Source organism: Hoplias malabaricus, chromosome Y (assembly GCF_029633855.1).
Source record: "Hoplias malabaricus isolate fHopMal1 chromosome Y, fHopMal1.hap1, whole genome shotgun sequence".
NCBI classification, from domain to species: Eukaryota; Metazoa; Chordata; class Actinopteri; order Characiformes; family Erythrinidae; genus Hoplias; species Hoplias malabaricus.
Window position 1 is genome coordinate 8,449,383 of NC_089820.1, and position 13,825 is coordinate 8,463,207.

Sequence of the window (13,825 nt, forward strand, 5' to 3'; positions counted from 1 at the left end):
CAATAAACATTTCTCATTTGGTACTGTACATTTAGTTATATTTCATTTCATTTGTTGTATTTGATTGGAGGATAATGTAACTTAAAAGAGCAATAGTAAGTTATTTACTATTCCTAGTCATAAAATGTCCACTGCTGAAGCAGTATATTCTCTTGGAGAAGTGCCAAGTCCTAAGCGGAGCTCCTGTGATCCTGCCCGCCAAGGTTCTGCCTGTGATCCCCACCATCTGTCCAATTATTTTATAGTCCAAACCCACCGTTGCTAGGTCAACTAAATAGTGTTTTTAAGTCATGAAGTGACCAAGTGAACAGGGTTAATGTTATATTTTACCGGACCCCAAAAGCCCCATTGCCCTTCTAAAAATCTCTAGACCAGAGACAGTGAAATGAGAGAAAATTTTGGCCTAATGCTTGAAAGGGAAAGGTGGAGGCAGTTTAGAAGCAGCAACACTACAGAACAGAGCCAGAGCTGGCTAATTTTCTCCTGAACAGGCAACAGCTAATCATTTCTGAAAAAAAAAATACAGAAGTACAGATGCCTATATATAGATTAAAAGGAGTAAATGCCATAGGTTGTGTGTTTTATATGAAGGTAAATAGCATTGTTTGTATGTTTTAAAGAAATTGAGGCAAATTCAAATGTGTTTCTCTGTGGTGTGTGTTTTAAACAAATTAAGGAGTAAGAATTGTGTTTGAAAAGCCTCTCATATATCACCTATTTAAAGTGGAATGGAGAAATCAAGCTTGGTAGTACACTGCAAATATGTGTTTCACTCGTAGGTAGATGTTTTAAAAGAAAAAAAATGGGAAATAAGAAGTATTTCAGAATGAGTTTTGTTGAAACCTAACACTAGCTTTAGCGTCACATAGCTGTTTAAGGTGGAAATTCAAAAAGTGGAGTATTCAAAAAGAAGCTGGAGAATAACGTAAATAAGACTTTCAAACAGACTCATATAAGGTGGAAATAAATGCTTGAATATGAAACTTGTGAATAAGAAACAAGGATCTGCCTCCTAAAATGACATTTATTGTTGAAGGGAAAATTACACCAGCCTTGTCTAGCCTAAAGTTTTAAGGTGGTTTATACAGTACGTTCTTGCAGGACAAATGGCAGGGGGCTCTTTCCATTTTTGCTTTTCACTTAGGTAAATGTTTAGTTACATTACATATATTTGGTTTATGTGACTTAAACTAAAAAACTAGAATAACATTTTTAACAATTTCACACTACAGTGCTAGCTTCAGCTCTTAAGGTGGAGCAGAGAATTCAAGAAGCTGGCAATAATGCCTCACTATATAACACACATAAAAGGTGGAACAAAATGTTTGACTACGAAAGTTGTGAATAAGAAGCAAAGTTCTGCCTCTTAAATGACATTTATTGTGGAAGGGAAAATCGATAAGTAAGCCTTGAAATATTTAATGTGAATTTGGACACTAAAGCATTGTAAATGTAGGGAAATTGTAGCCGCTCATTCACTTGTTTGTCTTTTTCAGCTGTTCTTTTTTTGACACAGTGTTTTCCAGTTCACCTCACTCTGTGTGTGTGTGTGTGTGTGTGTGTGTGTGTGTGTGTGTGTGTGTGGGTGTGGGTGTGTGTGTGTGTATGCACTGAATCCTAGTAACTGATGTGGAGAACAATGTTCAAAAAAACCCGCTCCACCCGAGCCACAGGCCTCCACTCACACATTCTAGAAAATATAATAACAATCTTAAAACCTTAGAGACAGACCAACAGCAGAAATATGGCAATACACACACAGAGAGAATATTTGCATATATACAGGTGCTGGTCATGAAATGAAAAAGGTGATTTATTTGAGTAATTCCATTAAAAAAGTGAAACGTGTATATTATACTCATTCATTACAAACAGATTGATATATTTCAAGTGTTTTTTTCTCTTAATTTGATGATTATAACTGTCAACTAATGAAAACCTCAAATTCAGTATCTCAGAAAATTAGAATATTGTGAAAAGGTTCAATATCGAAGACACCTTGTGCCACACTCAAATCAGCTAATTAACTCAAAACACCTGCGAAGGTCTTTAAATGGTCTCTCAGTCTAGTTCTGTAGGATACACAATCATGGGGAAGACTGCTGACTTGACATTTGTCCAATAGACAAACATTGACACTATAGACAAGCATGGCAAGACCCAAAAGATCATTGGTAAAATGGCTGGCTGTTCACAGAGCTCTGTGTCCAAGCACATTAATAGAGAGGCAAAGGGAAAGAAAAGATTTGGTAGAAAAACGTGTACAAGCAATAGGGATAACAACACGCTGGAGAGGATTGTGAAACAAAAACCCATTCAAAAATGTGGGGGAGATTCACAAAGACTGGACTAGAGCTGGAGTCAGTGCTTCAAGAACCACCACGTACAGACGTATGCAAGACATGGGTTTCAGCATCGCATTCCTTGTGTCAATCTACTCTTGAACAAGAGACAGCGTCAGAAGGGCCTCGTCTGGCTAAAGACAAAAAGGACTGGACTGCTGCTGAGTGGTCCAAGGTTATGTTCTCTGATGAAAGTAAATGTTGCATTTTCTTTGGAAATCAAGGTCCCAGAGTCTTGAGGAAGAGAGGAGAGGCACAGAATCCAAATTGCTTGAGGTCCAGTGTAAAGTTTCCACAGTCTGTGATGGTTTGGGGTGCCATGTCGTCTGCTGGTGTTGGTCCACTGTGTTTTCTTAGGTCCAAGATCAACGCAGCCGTCTACGAGGAAGATTTAGAGCACTTCATGCTTCCTGCTGCTGACCAACTTTATGGAGATGCAGATTTCATTTTCCATCAGGACTTGGCACCTGCACACAATGCCAAAGCTACCAGTACCTGGTTTAAGGACCATGGTATCCCTGTTCTTAATTGGCCAGCAAACTCGCCTGACCTTAACTCCATAGAAAATCTTTGGGGTACTGTGAAGAGGAAGATGCAATACGCCAGACCCAACAATGCAGAAGAGCTGAGGGCCACTATCAGAGCAACCTGGGCTCTCATAACACCTGAGCAGTGCCGCAGACTGATCGACTCCATGCCATGCCGCATTGCTGCAGTAATTCAGGCAAAAGGAACCCCAACTAAGTAATGAGTGCTGTACATGTTCATACTTTTCATGTTCATACTTTTCAGTGGGCCAGCGTTTCTAAAAATCATTTTTTTGTATTGATCTTAGGTAATACTCTAATTTTCTGAGATACTGAATTTGAGGTTTTCGTTAGTTGTCAGTTATAATCATCAAATTAAAAGAAATAAACACTTTAAAAATGTATCAGTCTATGTGTAATGAATGAGTATAATATACAAGTTTCACTGAAATAAATCAACTTTTTAATGATATTCTAATTTTATGACGAGCACCTGTACATACATATACACACTAATATTGACAAATAAAAAGTTTTTTAAATACTCTCTCTCCATCACACACAGACACACACTTAGTTACCTTCACGTGTCAATAATGAACTTGAACTCCATGACCCCAATGTCAAATACTGGCTTTTTGAAACTTGCTTTAATTAGAGAGGACTATGTTATTCATCGACACAGAAAAGGCTCACAGAAATATGCTTTTGTTCTCTTAGTGAGGGAAAACATTATGGCTAAACCACCCAAGTAGTTTAATGAATAGAACCATATTAAATGTATGGGGTTTGTATTTGATTATTTTCTGCATCAGCAGATTTATATGTTCCCACCAGATTGCCATGTTAATCACAGCTTTTCAGCCTTTTATTCCACTTCATACTGCAGTGTGTTCTCTGATATAAATGTAATCAGTCAACCAAGACTTGTCTCTGAAGTTAATTATATTCCCTGCTGAACAGAGGCAGCAGGTTTGATTACAATATCCGTCAGGAAGATTGGGGTTGGGGGGGGAGTGAGGAACTATCGCTGTTCTTAACCCATGACTGAGGTGATCTAAACCCACAACTGCTCCCAGGTGCTGGGAATGGCTTTCTGTCCCCCTGAGTGTGTGTTCACTGCCCCAGTGTGCTAGTGTGTGTGTTTGTATTTGTGTGTGTGTGTGTGTGTGTGTGTGTGTGTGTGTGTGAACGCCTGTGTTCACAGTCACAGATGGGTTTAATACGGAAGTTTAATGCGGACAAATTTTGTTGTACATTGTAAAATTACATAAATTCACCTTTGCATGTTCATAAAAATGTCAAAACACAACATATAACAGCTTGCTGTCATTCACACATCTGAAATACTTTGCTAGCAGACTCATTACTTTCAGCTGAACTAGCAGATCATAAGTGGTGTGATGGCTGCAGGCTACTAAGGGTTCAGTTCTGTGTCACAGACATTGTATTTTATTCAGTAGACTGCATTTCTCAAAAGCAAAAATGATGATCCAGATGATCTGTATGGTTCAGAGTCAACCAGGACTTGATGCTTTTTGTTGTTTATTGTTTACAGGCTATACACAAGGTGTGGGTGAAAGTGATTATTTTTAAGTGAAATGAGGGCTCTGGAAAATGTTTGATCATAGAGACACTAATGTCATGTTCAATCACAGAATGTTCCAGTAAAGCACTATAATAATTATAGCATTAAAATAACAGCAAATGGTACACAAACTAATTCTGGAACATTATCTGCACCACTGCATCTGAACGTACTGTACAGAAGCCTGTTACACCTGCTTCCCTTTTAACAAAGACACACCTTTGAAAGCCAAGATTAATCTTTGGAATAATCTGTTAAGTTTCCAAATTCTATCATTTTACACTGAACCTACAAGACTATGTACATGATTTACTGCCCATTCAACAGTTCTTCTTAAAAAAAAAAGAGGTATTAATCAGGAGTTTGTTCCTCTTTGATGCAATAACAGTCCCTATTGTTCTGGAAATGTTTACACTAGATGTTGGAACATTGCAGTGAGGACTTGATGGCATTCTACCGCTTAAACATTAGTAGGTAGCAGGTACAGATATTGGATGATTGGTTCTGGATCACAAACACCACTCGGAATCATCCCAAAGGTATCAGTTGGTGATCCATCACTCCAGAGAACACAGAGCCACTGCTCCCTGGCCCAATACTGTGGGATTTATACTTGTGTAGCTGACCCTTAGCATTGGAAATGGTGATCTTATCAGAATGATGATCTTATTCAGTCCCAACTGATTAGATTAAAATCTGTTGTTTCTGCTTCCTAAAGAGAATTGTGTTAATGATCATTATTAGTAAAAAGTACATAAGCGGTAAAGTGGAGCATTAGAGCATGAAAATCATCAAATGGTTCATTAGTCACAGGTGTGTTAAGCCCATTACCATTTTTATTCTCAGGAAAACACAAAATTCTATAACACTATTGGACTGGAACAGGAACAGCAGGATATTTTAATGGCTTCTATATGTACACACCAAAAAAATAATATATTAGCAACAGAAATCAGCTGAAACATAAGTACAGCTAATTCAAAATGCTGCAGCCAGGGTCTTCACTAAAACCAGAAAATTTGAAAATATCAGGCCCAGTCTAATCAGCCCTTCATAGCGCTTCCATTTAAATTCGGTATTGATTACATAATTCTTTTACTAATGTATAAAACACTGCATGGCCTTGCTCCTGAATATCTGCGAGACATCATCACGCAATACGAACCACCAAGATCACAGGACACTAGCCTCTTACTAGTTCCAAGGATTGATAAGACTACAGTGGAGGGAAAAGCATTCTCCTACAAAGTCCCACTAAACACTATAGTATAGTGACAGACTTGATTAGTGATACTGTTCATTTCTATCAGTAGTTTGCTCCCAGGAGGATGGGCCCCCCTTGTGAGTCTTGGTTCCTCCTGAGGTTTCTTCCTCCAGCCTTGAGGGAGTTTTTCCTTGCTACTGTCACCTTTGGCTTGCTCACATGGAGCTTTCTGATTTGCATTGCTACCTGCTTTGAAACTAATTCTTTAAAGCTGCTTTGTGACAACATTAAAGCGCTATATAAAACTTTTTGATTGATTGATTGACTGGCGCACCCTCCAGGGTGTGTTCCCACCTTGCGCCCAGTGATTCCGGGTAGGCTCTGAACCCACCGAGACACTGAACTGGATAAGCGGTTACAGATAATGAATGAATTATAATAATCATAATAAGGAATAGTGCACTTGATAAAATCTTTGTTATTTTCAGTGTGTGCTATAGTGGACGTGTTTCTCAAGAGAAACATATGAATTCAGATGAACACTGAACAGTTAACAGTTAAACATTCTTCCACACTTACTATAAGCTGACTGACTCACCACCATAATCCATCCACAAGGAAACACTATGAATGAATAAGTTGACCCCTCCATAACACCACACATGGGTCACAACCTCTCGCCCACCTATCAGCATGAGACTAACCAAAACAAGTGGCCATTCAGGAAGTGGCAAAGTAAACTTCAAACATCTGCTGAGCATATGTGACTTTCCAGTCATCATTGTTCAGATGACTAACGCCACTCAAATTGTATAGAACAAAATTAAAAGCACAGCAAAGTCTTATGTTGTAAACATCTTGACCCTTCAGAAAGTTAACTTTCTGAAAACATTGCTACAAAATAAGTTACAAATTAAGATACAAGACATTTCTGTGTACTTTCTTGAATGTACTAATATTTTTGGAATCTTTACCCATAAGGAAATTGGCATTTTATCAGTTAGGGATACGTGTTTAGCAGCATAACAAGACTGAGACCAAATTAAAGCATCAAAGGACAAAACATGCTCACACAATTGTCTTAACAGATCCCCCTTGTGGATAATCATCAGGCTGCTAAATGTGAGAGAGTGAGGTATAGTCTATGAACTACTTTAGATAAAAACAAATGTTTTCTAAGGTATAATATGAATGTTTAATACAAAATATATATTTAATATTTAAATATTTCAGCTGTATTTTGGCATAGGCCTGGCTCAATCAGCAAGATCATTTGCTTTGAAGGAATTTGACAATAGATCAAATTGGACAAAGTGTGTAAACTAATCTTAGATCTACACCCAAATAAATTTTTCAGACAGAGTGAAAGAGCAGAATTTTTTTGAGGTGAATCACGTTCTGCCCTCGGCTCTTTTTCCCTGTGTTCAGGTTGAGACTCCTCTACAGGGAGAAGTAATGTCTAATGAAAGAGTTATTAAGGGTAATAGCTGTGTTTGATGCGTGAGTTCACCTCATTTTCCTTTCAGCCCAGCCACACTGGCTGTGGCTGTTGCTAGGCAGGAGAGAAAACTACTGAATCAAACCTATTCAAATACAATCAGACAGACTCAAACTAAATACAATAAGTAAACCAAACATTATAAATTCTCTAAATGGTGTTTACCCTTTATATTCAATGAAAACTGATTGTTTGTATAATTTTTTGAGACTCTACATATGTGCAAAGGTGTACTCTGTACTGTGCAAAACTGATGCAGGGGTGTAGTCACGGGTGGGACTGTGTGGGCCTAGGCACACCCAAACTGCACCAATGTCCACCCAGTCAGCCATTGTAAAATTCTGGACTCACACGAAGACAAATGCTCCTTCTTAGCTGTTCTGCACATATTTTATGAAAAGGTTTGGACACTCAGTTACCAAAACCCAGCAAACATAGCATTGGCTCAACTTATTATTGCATCCTTTTGAAAATTCATGACTCATCTCTGGTTCTATGATTAGCAAAACAGCAGAAATTTACTAATTTGAAGCCACTTGTTGTAGAAGAATAAACTTTTTGTACTGAAATGCTTGACATCCTTTCCGTATGGCTATACTGGGGGGACCAGTCTGACATGTGAATGCCAACAATAGTGTCTTTGTTTCTCCAACAGTTTCTGAGAAATTGCTGAAACTCAGGCCACAAAAACCACTTGAAATTTGCCTATTCAAACTTTTCTTCATTTCACAAAATATTCCTACATATCTTTGTTCTCTCACATATTTATTAAGAGACAGGAACCTAAGAGAAATATATGATTTGATTGGGCTTAGTTTAAACACAAAGCAACCCAATTTTTATTTTTTTTATATTGGGAAAAAAATATATTGTTGTGTAAAATCATTTGAAAACTGGTCAAAAACTATAATATTTCTCACTATGGTATTGGGGTAAATATATTAATAAACCCTTAGCGGCATGGATCTAGGCAGTGGAAACTGGCTCTTGCTGCATGCAGTATATTTTTATTGGGGGAAGAAGCTGGAGCTGGTGCAGAACGTTGAGAGTTACCAGCTAGATATATTTGGACTTAGATCAATACATCATATGGCTGTGGGAGTTGCACATAGCTCTGTTCCACCATTGTGGATCCAGTTCACTTTTTGCATGTGAACAATAAGGTGTATTTCCACCAACATAAATAGTTTCCCAAACCAAAAAATGTTGTTCTCAGTTGGAACCAAAAGTCCTGTGGTCAGTGTCACGAGGTGCGTTAGCAAATTTTCTCTGCTGTTCTCACTGTTCATAAGCCGGATCACTGGATAGCAGCAAGGTTTGAACGGAACGGAATCGGTTCAAGAAACAGAGTTTGTTTGGTGGAAAAGGGCTAACAGGGTGAAAGGGTGGGGATATTCCACTGGCTCCAAGTCTCCAGCTGGCAGCTGCTCAGTTTGTCCCGGTAAAACAAAGGGTGGTCTTGATGCAGCTTCAGATGGCAGACAAGAAAACTCTGGTTGCGCCTATGCACCTAACAACAGTTCCAAATATTCAGCCTTCTTGGTGATAGTGAGTGATAGTTTCATGCAGGGACTCCATTAGGGGATTTGTTGGCTCCTTGTTGTCAAAGACTACGAAAGCTGGAGAGAATTGTTCAAATGGGTGTTTTGGGAGAATGGCCTGCTTAAGATTAACCCAAGCAGTAGGATGTAATTGGATTTGCAAATGAACAGTTTTCAAATGGCTGAAAAATTTTGCCATTATTGGGAGAGGAGCTTTGCAAACCAGGAGGAGCTCAGAGTAGAACCGCTGCACTTTTGCAATAAGAGGAGCCAGTTAAAGATGATAAGAATGCTCGCTGAACACGTCCCAATGGAATTATACCAGGTAAAGTCAACTGGGAGAGGAGGCCTGGGGTACATCCAGGGTTCATTGGAGAGATTATATCTCCTGGCTCAGTTGGGAATGCCTTAATTCCCCAATGAAGATCTAGAGGATGATCTGCCCATTGGCCAGTATTTATTTTTAAATAAAATGAACAAGAAAAACACTGATGCCAGTGTTATATATTATGAACAAAACTGTGTGCTCCTTTTTTCTGCATTTATTAGTCCTCCCCTCCATATTTTCTGTACAACATAATCACATAATAAAAACCAAATGTAAACAAAGACATTCATATGAAGCACCTAAGTTTCTCCAGACTTTCCAATGAAAAGGGTATATAGTTTGGGGTTTCCTGTTTTGATGCCAGAAAGACCTCTGTGACAATGGCTATATGGTTAATGGCAGTCCGGCAAAATTAGGCTTGCCAGGTTTTTTTTTTCTTGTACTTGTTTAAACAGGAGTTTTACATTTTAAACCCTGAGATACCAGCAGGTCAGTTACTCAGAATATCTCTGTAAAATCCAAACACACAAACATATCAATGGAACCTTCACAGATATACACAGAAGTCTCCCCTGCCTGGAAACAAATGGTGGCTTTTTCACAGGTGCTGATAAAAGTCTGGATGGCCTTTGTCATAAGAGAACTGAACTGATGCATTGTGTAATAGAGTTTCAGGATGCAAATTTTGTTGAACCAACAATATATTACTGAAGTACTCCCGAGCCAATATAGTTTATATATAGTTTTTTTATTATATATATATATATATATATATTTTTAATCAAAGCAGCATTACATAGAATTACATGCAGTGCGGTCATTACATGGAATATTGTCTGACGTTCAGGTATATTCAGCAGTTGCCATGACTTTGCTTGATAATACCAGATGTTAGAAAATTTTACCATCATTTATATGTACATTTGTCAGTTAAATAAAGATTGAATTTATTAATTTAGCAAATTAATTATATAATAACAATTAGTAGTTATATTGGCTAGATTTAAGATGATTTTATTTTTAAAAAGATTATTTTTTTCCATTGAATAAAACCAGCTTCAGTTGAGGTTACAGAGCAGTGAGTTGTTTTTCGCAGTGTTCTGTGACATAAACGCTGAGAAATGTGTTTGCAGTATGTTTGGAATGAATGGCCTGAAAAGGTGAAAGCCAGGTAACCCTCCAGGCTACGAAAGCAAAACCTCACTGCTAAAAATACATTTAACAACCAAACAACCGCAAATTGGGCATGGCCTGGACCCTCAGGTGTGCAGGCCAAGCCCACTTCAGGTGTATTTAAAGGAGGAGGAGAGTCCAACAAGGGGAATCCATTCAGGAGAAACTTTGCATAACCATCAGTGAAATGAGGGAACAAATAGAGAAAAATTTAAGTTTCCTCCAAATGTGAAATCAACAATAAAATTGCATTGATTGTTCAGAAAGAGAGAAAAAGAACCAGAAAGAAACAAAAGTGTCTGCTGATTTCTTTGCTACATCAGATAATTGCTAGCCTGCAGTGACACTGAACAGGTGAGTGATAAATTGAACTTATATCTGATATACATACTTGCATATCTGCATTTTTATTAAATGTTTATATGTATTTTTGTTAAATAAAATATGACACATTAAAACACATATTTTTAAACCATATCACTGAAATTTATACACACTGGAGTTATGTTAACTTAACTCCAGAGTTTATTAATTTCAGTGATATGGTTTAAAAATATCAGAAGGATCTAACCTTTATAAACAGTAATATTAATACTACTACTACTAATAATAATAATAGTAATGGTATTTTTATTTTTCCCATCCAGAATGTGTTCCTCTTCCTCTGAATCCCTTTCTTCAGCATCCTGCCCCTTAAAGGTCTTGAGACCACGTCCCCGGAGGGTCCTTTACCCTCCAAGGGTGAGGAAGATCCGGCCAAGAGAAGATGCAGACCCAGTGAGGCGCTGGCTCATCTTTTTGTCCACTGTGCTGTTCCTCCAGATCTATGCAGAGGATGGACACTGGGAAGCCCAAGAAGGAGCAGCTCAGCTAACGGAGAGTGTCCGTGAAAAACCTTGGGTGTCCACAGAGACAGCAAATAGGGTGGTGTGTTTAGGACTGAACAAATATCCAGCTGCACAGGCACAGTGTATTGTGAGGTGAGAGAGGACTGGCTGATGGTTTTGTGCATTTCTGGACAATTTAGAAAACTCATTCTCAGAGCAACAGAGAGCATGGTACCCTCTCAAGAATGACACATTCTCACCACACATTGTTTTATTGCTGCAGCCTAAAGAAAATTTTCATTAGTAAAGCCAGTGGCTCTATATAGAACTGTGCACAACAATTCTTCGAATGAATGCAATTTAATTCTTGGTTAAACTATGGAAACCCTAGTGCAAAGGTTCTGAAACTTAAAAAAAATTCCTTTGCTAAAATATAACCTCCATTATGAATATTCTGTCATCTATGTCAGTTTTAAAGAAGCCTACTTAGCAATATTCAAGGGTGATATCATTTCATGATACTAAACAGAATTTTGCTGTTTATTGTTTGAATTTAGTTTTAACTGAATTGTTTGCTGTTTATTGTTTGAATGAAATGTTTGAAATGTGTTTCTTTAAACAAAACAGAGCTGCTCTATACATTCATGTGATGGTTAGTCAAGGCCATGTTTTCACACAATGAGACATTAGCTCCACCTAGAGCAATAAATTGGAGCATTATGCTTCTGAACAGCGTCTTCTTCAGAATGGGCCGAAAGTAAACTTTATCAGCACTATTTCCCATCATGAACATTTAATATATTTACTGTTTATTTAAATATTTATATTTGCATTATTTATACTTTGCAAACTTTATACCTTGATTTAACCATGATCCCTTGTAATATTGATTGATATATCGACAGATGATATATCAGTCAGGACCCACAGCCTTAATGAGCATCATTTAAAAAACTGTTTATACCTTTAATTCATCCATTGTCTTTAAGAGTGTGTGGGGACTGACATGTCATGGATGACTGTGTTTCATAAAACACATTTTTTCGGGCTTCCCTGCTTTGCGCATAAATGTGTAAGGGTCAATTTGCTGAGGCAACTTTCCCAGACACACACTCGCGTGCGCACACACACGGAAAAGCCAGCGACCCAAAACAACACGGAGATGGTTGAGAAAGTCCAGCGCTGAGCTGGAATTCCCGACACACAGCAGCAGAAAAAAAAGAGAGCTTGAGAGTGAGTGTAACCTGATACATGCCCCATACACACTCATACAAAATACACACTCCACACACACACTCACACCGACGTCACACAAAGAGAGAAAGTGCTTCCGTGAATCACACTCCTCCTCAAACTCACACTCTCCAACCCCTCAGAGCTGGTGTCTCAGCCTGTGTGTGTATATCTATGCGTCTGAGAATGCGTGCGTATGAACACGTCTTCATTTCGTGTGTGTCTCTGTTTAGGGCAAAAAGGGAAAGTGTGATAGGACTCCTTTAGAAGATTTAGTCAGTGTGTGTTGGGGATCTCTCTCTCTCTCTCTCTCTCTCTAAGTGAATCACTACTGTAAACGTGTCTGGACACAGCTTCATTAATCACTTTTCTCTATGAGAATAATTATGAGTATATACTCTGTATATAACTGTAATATTACCTGTATATACAGTACTGTGCAGAAGTCTTAGGCACCTAAGATAATTATATATTTAAATTAATGTCTTCTCAGTAATTGTGGTGCTTGTATAAAGTTGTATATATATATAAAATCACAGTGAACATAAGAAATATAAGATAAGATTATATTTTCTATAAAGTAGTGGGCGTGAGTGAGTTTGAAGAACAATGTTTTGTTTAGATTCTCCTTGACTGCATGAATTTGTTAAATCAACAGCACACACTATATAAAATCATTATTTATTAACCAGTAAATCTAGGTATTGGATGATAACTTTAAATAATACGGACTTCCACGAGGAGAGATTTGGAAAAGGTTAAACCAACACATTCACACAGAGATAATATCACACTCACTGGAATAATGTTACTTGGTTTTATTCTAATGTTGGACATTATTTGTTGTTTGATTGTTTGTTTTTTGCTCAATAAAAAGCTTTTTAAATCTAATAACGTCTGGTGCCTAAAACCTTTGCACAGTACTGTAGGTTTTCATTATATCAGCTATTGTGAAATAAATTTGCTATTCAATATCCATCCGGCTCATCTCCTGTCATTTTTTGTTGTGACATTTATGGTTATAAAAATGCCACATCAATATATAGTCTTAGGGTTAATGATGACATCATTTTTACTGATCTCCAGCTCAGTTTATTACGGTTATAAAATACTTACACTATTAGCACAATTCCTAACATTTAGCCACCTGCATTAGTCTGTAACCATGTTTTCCTTTTAACCACTCTGTAATGTTGTTATTTAAAGAGTAAATGTCCATTGTTCTCTAAAATGTGTGTAGCTGATTGTGTAGGTTCTGTATAATCCACATGATTACAAATATTGCATAAGTGTTTTATAAGTTAAGTTTAAATGAGTGGACAGTTCCTATAAAATATTGCAGATCCAGACATATGTGTATATTACAATAATTATATTTTAGGTTACACACCCCCAGTTTGAGAACCACTCGCACAGACAGACCTTATAGGACCTTATTTGCAGAAGAAAAATGCAGAAGTGCCAAATCTACGTAAACAAGAGCTGGAAAACAAGAGCTCCAGATTTCACCACTCTTAGGGAAGAACACCAACTATCCAGTTCAGTTTACCTAATTTACTAACAT